The sequence below is a fragment of the Apodemus sylvaticus genome, chromosome 21 (genome assembly GCF_947179515.1).
Source record: "Apodemus sylvaticus chromosome 21, mApoSyl1.1, whole genome shotgun sequence".
Classification (NCBI taxonomy): Eukaryota; Metazoa; Chordata; class Mammalia; order Rodentia; family Muridae; genus Apodemus; species Apodemus sylvaticus.
In genome coordinates, this window is record NC_067492.1 from 62,090,121 (window position 1) to 62,102,675 (window position 12,555).

Below are 12,555 nucleotides of genomic sequence, written 5' to 3' on the forward strand. Positions count from 1 at the left end.
CTCAAACATAATTTAAAGGATTTCAAAGAATAAGGAAGACTGTGGTCTTACAGAAATGTGATACCAGTTTTGCAAAACTGAATAGTAACATCACACTAAAATGTAACATTAAATTAATGTATAAAAGAACATAAAGAATAATATTCTTGTTATATGCTATATTGTATCATTTTGAATATTTTGATATTAATACATATATTTAAATGTAATATAAATCTTAAAATAATTATTCTGTTTGTGGAATATTAATAGTTGAAAATTAAAATCATGATCATTATTGTGCATAATTCCCAAAGAATATTTTGTATGGTTGAAAACAATTTAGTATGCAACAATAGACCTAGGATCCTCAAGTATGTATATTATTAAATGAGCATTAGTAATATTTTAGGGTATGAAAGGATAGAATAAAAAAGCTGAACCAAATTTTTGATGTATTATTTGATTCTCAAAATTTTCATTATTATTAAGTTTCTTGATGTATAAAACACATTCAAATAATAAAATAAATTTAAGGAGAATCAATTATGTCTTTCATATTTGGTTTAATTCATGCTTTTTCATGTATATGTAGAATCACAACTCCAAGGCTATTTTATAGCAGTCTTACTCAAAAAGATTATAACAAAGATGATATTCAGAGATAAAGAAATCTTTATTGATTTCCATGAATACAAAATTTATCATATTATATTGCCCAATGTCTATGAATACTTAAATTGTATTCAGTTCTAAAGATATCTACTATATGAAGCTTATTTCAAGACATTTAGACAGTAATTTAGCATGTCTTTTATTAAAAAACGTTACTGCAATTGAAACTTTATGTTTCAATCATCTCCCTTAGTCATGACTATGCCTTATTTTAGAATACCAGAAAGGAGATATGAGTTTTTTGTGGTACTGTTTTTTTGCTACTGATGAAATCAACAAGAGTCCTTATATTTTACCCAACACATCTTTGTTATTCGTCAACATTGTTGATCTGTGTCATGATACATTGGATGTTTTGGATGTATTATATTCACCTGTAAACAATAGTGAGGATTTTATCAATTATGTCTGTCGAGAAAATGGACTTTGTGATGTAGACCTTGCAGGACCACCATGGAAAACATCTTTAAATCTGACAGTTCAGTCTAGGACACCAAAGGTAAGAATGTGTGACACTGAATGGGTTAGCAACATTAAATTCCATTTACAGGTGACTACAAGAAACCTTTGGCAACATGCATTTATGAGTGTTCTGCTTTACACATCTACACACACACACACACATTATATATATGGAAAATAATTAAATAATCAGATCATAGATGTTTTAGGCAAACAGGACAAATTTTGTTGTGGGAAATTCAGAATTGTCAGGAATAATCTAGAATCTGTTAGGAATAATAATTATATTCCTAGTATGCTCTTACAGTCCTTAATAGGAGTTCTGAAATGTGAGTAGTGTTACTTGTATATGAGTCCATGAATCATAACAATCATCTTCCTTATGTCAATGTTTCATTCTCTCTTCTACATTCTTTAGGTTTTCTTTGGATCATTTAATCCTAACTTAAGTGACCATGACCAGTTTCTATATCTCCATCAGGTAGCCACAAAGGACACATATTTGCCCCATGGCACGTTCTCCTTGCTGCTTCATTTTAGATGGACTTGGATAGGAGTAGTCATCTCTGATAATGACCAGGGCCTTCAGTTTCTATCAGATTTAAGAGAAGAAATGCAAAGGCATGGGATCTGCTTAGCTTTTGTGTATGTGATCCCAGAAACCTTGCAGACATACATGACAAAGGCTATGATATATGATAAACAAATTATGACATCTTCAGCAAAGTTGTTATCATTTATGGTGAAATGAACTCTACTTTAGAAGTCAGCTTAAGAAGTTAGGAATATTTGGGTTCTCAGAGAATATGGATCACAACCTCACAATGGGATGTTGTCACAAATAAAAAAGAATTCAGCCTTAATTTCTTCCATGGAACTCTCACTTTTGCACACCACAGAGGTGAGCTTGCTAACTTTAGAAATTTTATGCAAACAATGAACTATAACAAATACCCAGTAAACGTTCCTGAGTCTATGCTGGGGTGGAAATATTTTAATTGTTCAATCTCTAAAAACAGCAACGAAATGGATCATTTTGCATTCAATAACACATTGGAATGGACAGCATTGCACAAATATGACATGGCCCTGAGTGAAGAAGTTTACAATTTGTATAATGCTGTGTATGCTGTGGCCCACACCTACCATGAACTACTTCTTCAACAATTAGAGTCTCAGAAAACAACAGGTGTCAAAGGAGAATTCACTGACTGCGAGCAGGTAAAGTTTCATACATTTCATTATGCTTAGAGATATTAATGTAATCTTTTAAATGGCCCCAGAGAAACACCTGTCCATTTATTAGAGTTTATCTTTCATTAGAAATATTTCTACATTGAAAAACTCTCCAATTAATGTTTACATGAATTAATATGAATTTCAAGGATTACATTTAATAAGAGACAATACATTTTTTAAGATAACAGTGACTTTTGTGAAAACGTACCTCAACATTTCCACAAGTTATTTTAAAATTTAAAATAGGAGTCAAGAGTTTTGTCATAAAAACCTTAAGTGATTGGGGGGCCAGAAAAGGGGAAATCATTTGAAATGTAAATAAAAAATATATTGAATAAAAAAATAAAAAGATATATATTTAAAAAAACCTTATGTGATGACAGACTAGAAGACATTTTTAAAGAATAATTTCTCAAAAGTCAAAACATATGTTTTAACTAATAATTACTCCTTTAAATTAACTATTATTTACAAAAACAAATGATTAAGACTATACATTTTATTAAGTTTATATTTATCTCATATATGTTTACTCTCTATATATGAAGGACTCATAACCAATCTTTTTTCACACACATTCAGAATCGCCTTTTATTTGCACATACATGGCTTCATTTCATAAAAAGTATTTCTCACAAACGTGTGCACACACATACACACTCACACACCATGTTACTTGTTATCTCATAATCATTTTTCTAGCATGTTTTAGCATTGAACATTAATAAGAAGTATATTAATGTTCAATTATCTATGAAGTGTATTGCTTTTACTATGTGATTACTTTATACACTGTCTTTTCATAAAACCATTAAAAATTTAGGGGAAATTCTCAAATTTTCCTTCCCTTTATTGATAGTCATCTAATGATGTATCTCATTTAGGTATATTCCTTGCTGAAGACCAGGGTATTTACTAACCCTGTTGGAGAACTGGTGAACATGAACCATAGAGAAAATGAGTGTGCAGAGTATGACATTTTCATCGTTTGGAATTTTCCACAAGGCCTTGGATTAAAAATGAAAATCAGTAGCTATTTTCCTTGTTTTCCATGGAGCCAACAACTTCATATATCTGACTACTTGGAGTGGGCCACGGGGGGAACATCAGTGGGTACAGTTTTTTTTTTCAGTTTATCTACACTTTAGAATATGAGGCAATGAAGCATGAACTCTGTTTTAAGACCAACTGCTACTCTTGCCAAAGACCACTCTCAGTTACAAGCACCAAAATTTGATAACTCTCAATTTCATGTAAATCTGGTCTATGGAATCAAAGGCCTCTGGATTCCTTGTTCATTTGCACCCACATGCCTATTCACCACCCAGGAATATATTTATTAAATTTGTATATATAATTAATATTTTGTAACTAACTATATTTAAACTACAGAATTTGCAGATTCTGTGTGAACATATTACAGCCAAATTAAAAGTAAAATGCTTTCACTAACAAAAATCTTTCTCTAGATTCAAGTTTTCCATTTTTTAACTTGTATATATATACATGTACACATACACACACACCAATTATATACATGCATATTATATATATATATATGCATGTATATAATATAGGCATCATATATATATGTATATATATATATAATTTTTATATTTTTATTGAATATTTTCTTTAAATTTCACATGTCATCCCCTTTTCAGGTCTCCCTACCAGACACCCCCTACACAATTCCCCATTTCACTGCCTCTATGAGGGTTCTCCCCCACCCATCCATCCACTCTCATCTTCCAGCCCTGACATTCCCCTACACGGGAGCATTGAAACCCATGGTCCAAAAGCCATTCTTCCTGCTGACATCCAACAAGTCCATCCTTTGCTACATATGTGGCTGGACACAGAATTTCCTTCATGTTTATTATATGGTTTGTGGTACAGTCCCAGGATGTCTGGCCAGTTGACACTGTTACTCCCCCCCATGGGGCTGTAAACGTCCTTAACTCCTTCAGTCCCTTCTTCAATTCCTCTACCAAGGACACTGAGCTCAGTCCAATGCTTGGCTGTGAGCATCCACTTTCATATTTTTCAGACTATAGCAGAGCCTTTCAGGACACGGCCATATCAGGCTCCTGTTAGCATGCACTTTCCTGCATCCACAATAGCATCCTGGTTTGGCGATGGTATACGGAATGGATCCCCAGGTATGGCAGTCCCTTGGTACCAGCTTGCAATCCTGCCAGCAATGGAGGAAAGTTCCTCTTTCTTCTTATCTTCACCAACACCTCCTGTCCCCTCAGTTTTGATCTTAGCTATTCTGACTGGTGTGAGGTGAAGTCTCAGTGTTGTTTTGATTTACATTTCCCTGATCACTAAGGATGTTGCAAACTTCTTTCGGTGCTTTTCAGCCATTCGATATTGTGAATTCTCTGTTTAATTCTGCACTCCAATTTTTTATTAGGATTATTTGGTTCTTTGTAGCCTAACATATTGGGTTCTTTGTATATATGGGTTATTAGCCCTCTACCAGATGTAGGCTTGGTAAAGACCTTTTCCCAATCTATTGGTTGCCATTTTGTCCTGTCGAGATTGTCCTTTGCCTTAGTTAAGCTTTCTAATTTTATGACCTCCCATTTGTCAATTCTTGATCTTAGATCATAAGCTATTGGTGTTTTGTTCAGGAAATTTTCTCTGTGCCAATGTGCTCAAGGCTCTTCCCTACCTTCTTTCTATTAATTTCAGTGTGTCTGGTTTCATGTCGTTGGCCTTGATTCACTTGGAATTGAGCTTTATATAAAGAGATAAGAATCTTTCAATTTGCATTCTTCTACATGCTAAATACCAGTTGAACGAGCAAAATTGGTCTAAAATGGTGAATTTTTCCTCTAGAAGGCTTTAGCTCCTTTGTCAAACGTGAAGTGATCATAGTGGTATAGGTTCAATTCTTCATCCTCAGTTTTACTCCAGTGTTCTACCTGGTACCAATGCCATGCAATTTTTTTCACTACTGTTCTGTAATACCGTTTGATGTTAGGGATGATGATTCCCCCAGAACTTCTTTTGTGGTTGAGAATAGTTTTGCTGTCTTGGGTTATTTTCTTAATACAAATGAACTTGAGAATTGTTCTTTCTAAATCTTTGAGGAATTGTGTAGGAATTTTGATAGGGATTTCATTTAATCTGTAGATTGCTTTCAGCCTGATGGCCATTTTTATCAAACTATTAACACCATTACATGAGGATGGAAGATCTTTCCATCTGCTGAATTCTTCTTTAATTTCTTACTTCACAGACTAATGTCTTGTCGTAAAGATCTTTCACTTGTTTGGTTAGAGTCACAGCAAGATACCATATATAGTTTGTGATTGTTGTGAATGGTGTAGTTTCAATAATTTTTTTCTCGGACTATTTATTTTTTGAGTATAGGAAGGTTGCTGATTTATTTTAGTTGATTTAGTGTCTGGCCATTTTGATGAAATTGTTATCAGGTGTAGGAGTTCTCATGTGGAATTTTTGAGGTCACTGTATTTCTTTAAGGGAATTATTTGTGTCCTTAAAGTCATCTGCCATCATCACTTAAGCATACTATCAAATCATCTGCAAACATTGATATTTTGAATTCTTACTTTCTAATTTGTATCTCTTTGACCTCTTTTTGCTAATTTCTCTGGATAGAACTTTGAGTACTTTATTGAATAGTTGTGGAAATAGTGGACAGCCTTGTCTAGTCCTTGATTATAGTGGGATTGCATCATGTTTCTCTCCATTTAGTTTGATGTTGGGTACTGGTTTACTGTATATTTCTTTTACTATGGTATGGTATGAGCCTTGAATTCCTGATCTTTCCAAGGCTTTTATCAAGAAGGAATGTTGGATTTTGTCAAATGCTTCCTCAGCATCTAGGGAAATGATCATAGCTCTATTTTCTTTGAATTTGTTTATATGGTGCATTATGTTGATGAATTTCCTTATATTGAATCATCATTGTCTTCCTGGGACAAGGCCTACTTGATTGTCACGAACATTTTGATATATTCTTGAATTCGTTTTTTCATGGGCAGCTCTTTCTTTATGTTACAGAACTTTTCTTCTATGTTTTCATAGAGGATATTAATTGCCTTTTAAGTTGGGAATATTCACGTTCTTCTATACTTATTATCCTTAGGTTTGGTCATTGTGTCCTGGATTTCCTGGATATTTTGCGTTAAGGGTATATTTGCCTTTTTCATTTCTTTGACTGTTGTGTCAGTGTTTTCTAAAGCATCTGAGATTCTTTCTACTATTTCTTGTATTCTATCGGTGATGCTTTCATCTGATTTCTTATCACTTTTTCAGGTTTTCTATCTCTATGATAGTCTCCCTTTGTGATTTATTTATTCTTTCCTTTTTCCACTTTTTCATCCTGGATGGTTTTGTTCAATTCCTTCACATTTTTGGTTGTATTTTCCTGTAATTCTTTAAGGGATTTTTGTGTTTCATCTTTCTACCTGTTTGTCTGTTCTCCTGTATTTCTTTAAGGGAATTATTTGTGTCCTTCTTAAAGTCATCTGCCATCATCACGAGATGAGATTTTAAATCAGTCTTGCTTTTCTGGTGTGTTTGGGTATCCAGGCCTCACTGTGGTGGGAGAATTGGGATCTGTTGATGCCAAACAGCCTTTGTTTCTGTTACATATGTTCTGGCTGTGCCTCTTGACATCTGGTAATCTGTGATGTTAGCTGGTCTTGCTGTATTGACTGTGGCTTGCCCCTCTTTCAAGAATGTGTGTCAGTAATCCTGGGAGAATAGATATTTCCAGGAGGAATGTGGGTATGGCAAGCTGTGACACAGGGTCAGCTCAGGGTGCAAAGAGAAACACAGAAGGATTTTCCCCATGCTTCTTCTAGATTCCTGCTAACTCAGGGTCCTGGGTGGTTGCCTAGGAGCAGATGTGTTGTTCTTCCCTGTGCTCACAGTCATGTCAGCACTCCTGGGAGCCCAGACTTCTCCTGCAACTATTTGGGTATGGAAAACTGTAGCACAGGATCAGCTCTTGGAGGTGTTGCAGAAAATCAGCCAATTTATATATTTTAATGATTATTTTAATTGATTATATTTCAAGTGTTATCCCTCTTCACGGTTTCCACTCCTCTGCTTTATCTGGTATTAGTGGGAAGGAAGGAAGGTTCTGTGGAGGATTTATGCCACAGCATAGAAGAAAGCTAGTGTGGTTTGGCTGGGGTGTGTCGGTTCATGGGGGAAATTCCTCACAAAAGCAGGGGACAGGGGGAAGTGATAGTTTATCCAAGATTTTCTTTTAAACTTAGAAAAAGTTGATTAATTTTATAAGTGTCTTATAGAACATAATTTTCCATATTCATCAAACAACTCTTTCTTGATTTGCCCTAACTTCTATCTCTATACAATTCAGAGTTCTAATTATTTATTTATAAATCATGAAAGCGAAACTGATGCCACATAAACAGTAATCAGTTTAGGAAGGAAAAGTTTTGAATTTCTACAAACTGAATGTTACATATATATTAGATGATGTAGTAAATGTTGTGTGACATTCGTTGCATTGCAGTGTAATTCAAAATAATAAGGTGCCTGAAATTGTTAACTAATTCTGGTTATCAGAGGAATACTTATAACTATATCTATAAAGTCCCATATATCATTTTATGGGTTATTATATATATGATATATACATGAAGTATACACACACATACACCCTCATATTTTATAATATTTATGTATTGTCTCAGGTTCCCTCCTCCATGTGTAGTGTGCCATGTACTGCTGGATTCAGGAAAATTCATCAGGAAGAAACAGCAGGCTGCTGCTATGATTGTGTTCAGTGCCCAGAAAATGAGGTTTCCAATAAAACAGGTACGTGCTTGGATGTAGAAGAAAACTTAATGAATTTTCAGACATTCTCTGTCCAAAGTAGAAATATGATATGGCCTAAATGAAACTGAAGTTCTAAAATCTGTGTTTCAGAACTTTACCAATTATATAGTATCAACTTTTTTCGATCCAGCAAATAACCTGCAAAATCCTCTACAAACAATGCATCTCTCACAATGTGATTGTTACTGATTTTATATTATGTGGAAAATGTCTAGGGAGACAAACATGTTTAACAATTTTAAACAAAAATTTTAGGCATAATCTGTGTATATTTTTATTCTTCTTAGACAATTTGTACAAAGAAATTTGACTACATGACCAATGCACAGTCTTTCCCTTCATCATCAGCTTAGTCTTTGGAAAAGGCAAAATGCTCAGGGTAAAGGCTGTTTAATGAAATATATTTTAAGAGCTTAGATGGTTTTAAGGTTTAAGTGTCTCCTGTCAGAGAATGACAAGAATGAATATTTTAAGAACGCAGCAAGACTGCACATTACCTTTTTCTGTGAGTAGTGAAATTATGGTTTGAGGAATTATATAATCTGAGATTCTGAATTTAATTTTCATCATATTTTTATTTCCTTTTAGTTTAATAAATACTTTTTGCTGTTCCATTCCCTATGATGGTGTTTGTTCCATCACAAAGCATAGTTTAATAGAGAACAATTATTAACTACATAACTATGATACCTTATAATGGCTTATTGTTTTTGACCAGCAGATATGGAACAGTGTGTGAGGTGTCCAGATAATAAGTATGCCAACTTAGAGCAAACCCACTGCCTCCAAAGAGCTGTGAAATTTCTGGCTTATGAAGATCCATTGGGGGCTTGCTCTAGGTTCATGGCCCTGTCCTTCTCAGTCATCACAATTTTAGTACTTGTCACTGTTGTGAAGTACAAGGATACTTCTATTGTGAAGGCCATTAATCTCATTCTCAGCTATATCCTGCTCATCTCTCTAGTTTTCTGTTTTCTCTGTTTATTGCTCTTCATTGGACATCCCAATCAGGCCACCTGCATCCTGCAGCAGACCACATTTGGAGTATTTTTCACTGTGACTGTTTCTACAGTGTTGGCCAAAACAATAACTGTGGTCATGTGTAGTAAGCCACCTTTGGTCATCGCCATTACAAGATGGCACTGACCGGATGCAGCTCCCTGGTGGTAAACAACTTTAGTACATGCGCAGTATGCTGTATATGTTATTGCACTTATATGCTAATGAAGAATTCACTTAGTTCACCTATTAGGAAGCGGCACACTATCTATCTTCTGCAGACGAGGCTGAAAGGCTATATAAGGGTGGCAGGGAGAGGGTTCGAGGCCCCAGTAAGAAGAAGAAAGAAAAGGTCCTGAATAAAGCATTGTAGAGAAGAACCTGGTCCTGTTGCGTCTTTCCTTGCTGGTCAGGGTTGGGCGCAATAACTGGTGGCCTATATGGGGACCTCTTCTGATTCAGAATTCTCAACGTCAGGAGCGGTACAGGTAAGTTACCCGGGGGAGTGGGGACAATAAAGCTTCCAGAAAAAAAAAGGGGGGGGACAATAAAGTTCGCCTATAGGGCGACGATAATGCTTCCATCTGGGAAAAATAAAGCTCACCAGAAAGTTGATGACTGACTGTTAATGGATCATTACTTGTTGCTTGCGCTGCTGATTCCTATCTTTACAGTTGCAGCCTTGATCATCTTCCTCACCTGTGGGTGCCATAAAACCCTAGTCGATTGTGTGGTTGTTTAGTTAAAATGCAACCTGAAGTGCCTGTGGTAATCTGCGTGTAAATAAACTCCCGGCCACAAGACGGGAAATTCTGCCAGTCATCCTGTGTTCATAGCCCTGAAGGACTTGGTGAACACAAGAGGGATAAAACTTAGCTCGAAAAACATACACTACTTTATAGACTCCTGTGAATCAGCCGCTCCGTGGTTTGCGGCCTTTGGGAGCCTGTCTACCGCTTCTTGGGATAAACTAGGCAAGGACTTAGGGCATGGGAAAAGAAAGATATTAAACCAGGCATGAGGCCCATTTGGAGGCTAGTAAGAGCTTGTTTGAAGGACAAAAACTGCGAGGAAGCAAAGAATCAAGGGAATAAAGCTCTACAAGAGCATAGAGAAAGCCAGTCTGAAAAGGAAAGTGAAATTGGCCACACTATGAAAAAAGGAAAGAAATTAAGTGACACTGAGAGGCTATATCCTACCCTAGAAGAGTCTCAGCTAGAGACAGACTCAGAACAAGAAGAATGGAGTGAGGAAGATGAGGAGGGACTGGAGGAGGAGGCATTTAAATCGCCCTCTCTCCCAATCGGTTAAAAAGGGATGGCAGGGAATTGAAACCCTCTGCTCCTCTTCCAAAGAGGAGACGCCTATAAAACGATCATTTTGTCCAGTCACCTGGAAAGTCGTATGTAGGGACCTTAATTTGGCCTTTCCTGTGTTAGAACAGGAAAATAGGGTACGTTTTCATCAGCCTTTAGGTTTTAAAATGATCAAGGCATTAGCCGAATTGGTGCGAACTTACGGAATCACTGCGGCATATACTGTTACTCAGCATGAAAGCCTCTTGCGTTCAGCTCTCACCCCTGCTGGTTGGCAGCAGCTGGCTAAAGCCTGCTTAAATCCAGGACAATATCTGGATTTTAGATCTTTTCAGCTTGAATTTGCTGCTGAACAAGCAATGATAAATCAACAAAATGGACAAGCTGCCTGGGACAGGGATTTGCTCCTAGGGCAAGGAAGATTTGCTGCAGAACAAACTGGATTCCCCTCAGAAGTCTATACTCAAATAAATCTACTTGGCATATGGGCATGGAAAGCACTTCCCAATAGAGGAGAGGTGTCAGGAAACTTAACAAAAGTAATACAAGGGGGTGCTGAACCGTTCTCGGACTTTGTAGCCAGATTAGTAGAAGCAACAGTAGGATTTTTGGGGATCCAGAGACAGCAATGCCAATGATTAAGCAACTGGTGTATGAACAATGCACTAGAGAGTATAGAGCAGCTATTACACCATATAAATCCAAGCCACTTGAGGTCTGGATGAAAGTATGCGGAGAAATAGGCGGACCTCTTAGTACTTCTGGGCTTGCTGCAGCAGTCATGCAGATGACAAAAACTAGAGGAGCTCAGGAAGGCTGTTATGACTGTGGTCAAATAAGCCATTATAGAAGATACTGCCCCAACAAAAAACAGAAAGATCATCTGAATCGTCCTGGTCTCTGTCCTAAATGCAAGAAAGGGTATCACTGGGCAAATGAATGTAGATCTGTAAAAGATCTACAGGGACACCCCTTGAATGTAGGCAATAGAGGAGCTCATCCAAAAAACGGGATGCGGGGCCCTCGACCCCAGGGCCCTCGAATATATGGGGCCATGTCGAACCTCCAGGGGAAAACCTTGAGGCATCCCAATGTATGCCTTTATCAATGCCACCAAGGAGAGCCATTAGGAGCTCAACAGGATTGGACGTCTGCTCTGCCACGAGGCTTGTATTGACACCACAAATGGGAGTCCAATTAATAGAGACGGACATCAAAGGCCCGTTACCCGAGAATATAGTAGGCTTGCTCATAGGATGAGCATCAGTAAGTTTAAAGGGGGTTCAAGTTCACCCCGGGGTAGTGGACCTCAACTTTGAGGGCACTATAAAATCATGATAGAATCACCACAAGGTATTACTGCAATATCTCCTGGAGACAAGATTGCTCAAGTTCTTCTGTTACCTAGTCTTCACAGACAAGTCGCTATGCAAAACAGGACTAGAGGAAAAAGGAGTTTTGATTCACTAGAGCCAAACTCTGCTTACCTGGCCCTAGATTTGGATCATAGGCCAATGGCCCAATTTTCAATTGAAGGAAGAAGAATGATGGGACTGTTAGACACAGGGGCAGATAGGAGCATTATTTCTACAAAAGATTGGCCAAAGGGATGGACAATCCAACATTCACAACAAAATTTACAAGGTCTTGGTTATGCACGCTCTCCAAACATCAGTGTAAAATTGTTGTCTTGGAGGAATGAAGAAGGACATTCAGGGTTTTTCACTCCTTTGTGTTGTATCTCCCTGTAACATTATGGGGACGAGACATCCTCTCTCAGATGAATATTAAACTTACCAATGAGTATTCAAAGACATCCATGAACATCATGGATGGCATGGGATATATACCTAGGAAAGGCCTACGTAGGGATCTGCTGGGCCGTCCGGAGCCAGTAGAGGCCATACCAAGAATAAACAGACATGGGTTGGGTTTTTCCTAGGGGCCACTGGGGAGTCTATCCCCATTACTTGGCACACATGGGAACCAGTGTGGGTTCCTCAGTGGCCAATGCCCTCTGAAAAATTGGAAATAG

General features: G+C 37.1%; 1 pseudogene; it reads left to right on the forward strand.

The window, feature by feature from the left end:
• The first annotated feature begins 849 nt into the window (after positions 1-849).
• LOC127671614 (vomeronasal type-2 receptor 116-like) overlaps positions 850-12,555 on the forward strand; it is a 38,701-nt pseudogene continuing 26,995 nt past the window's right edge.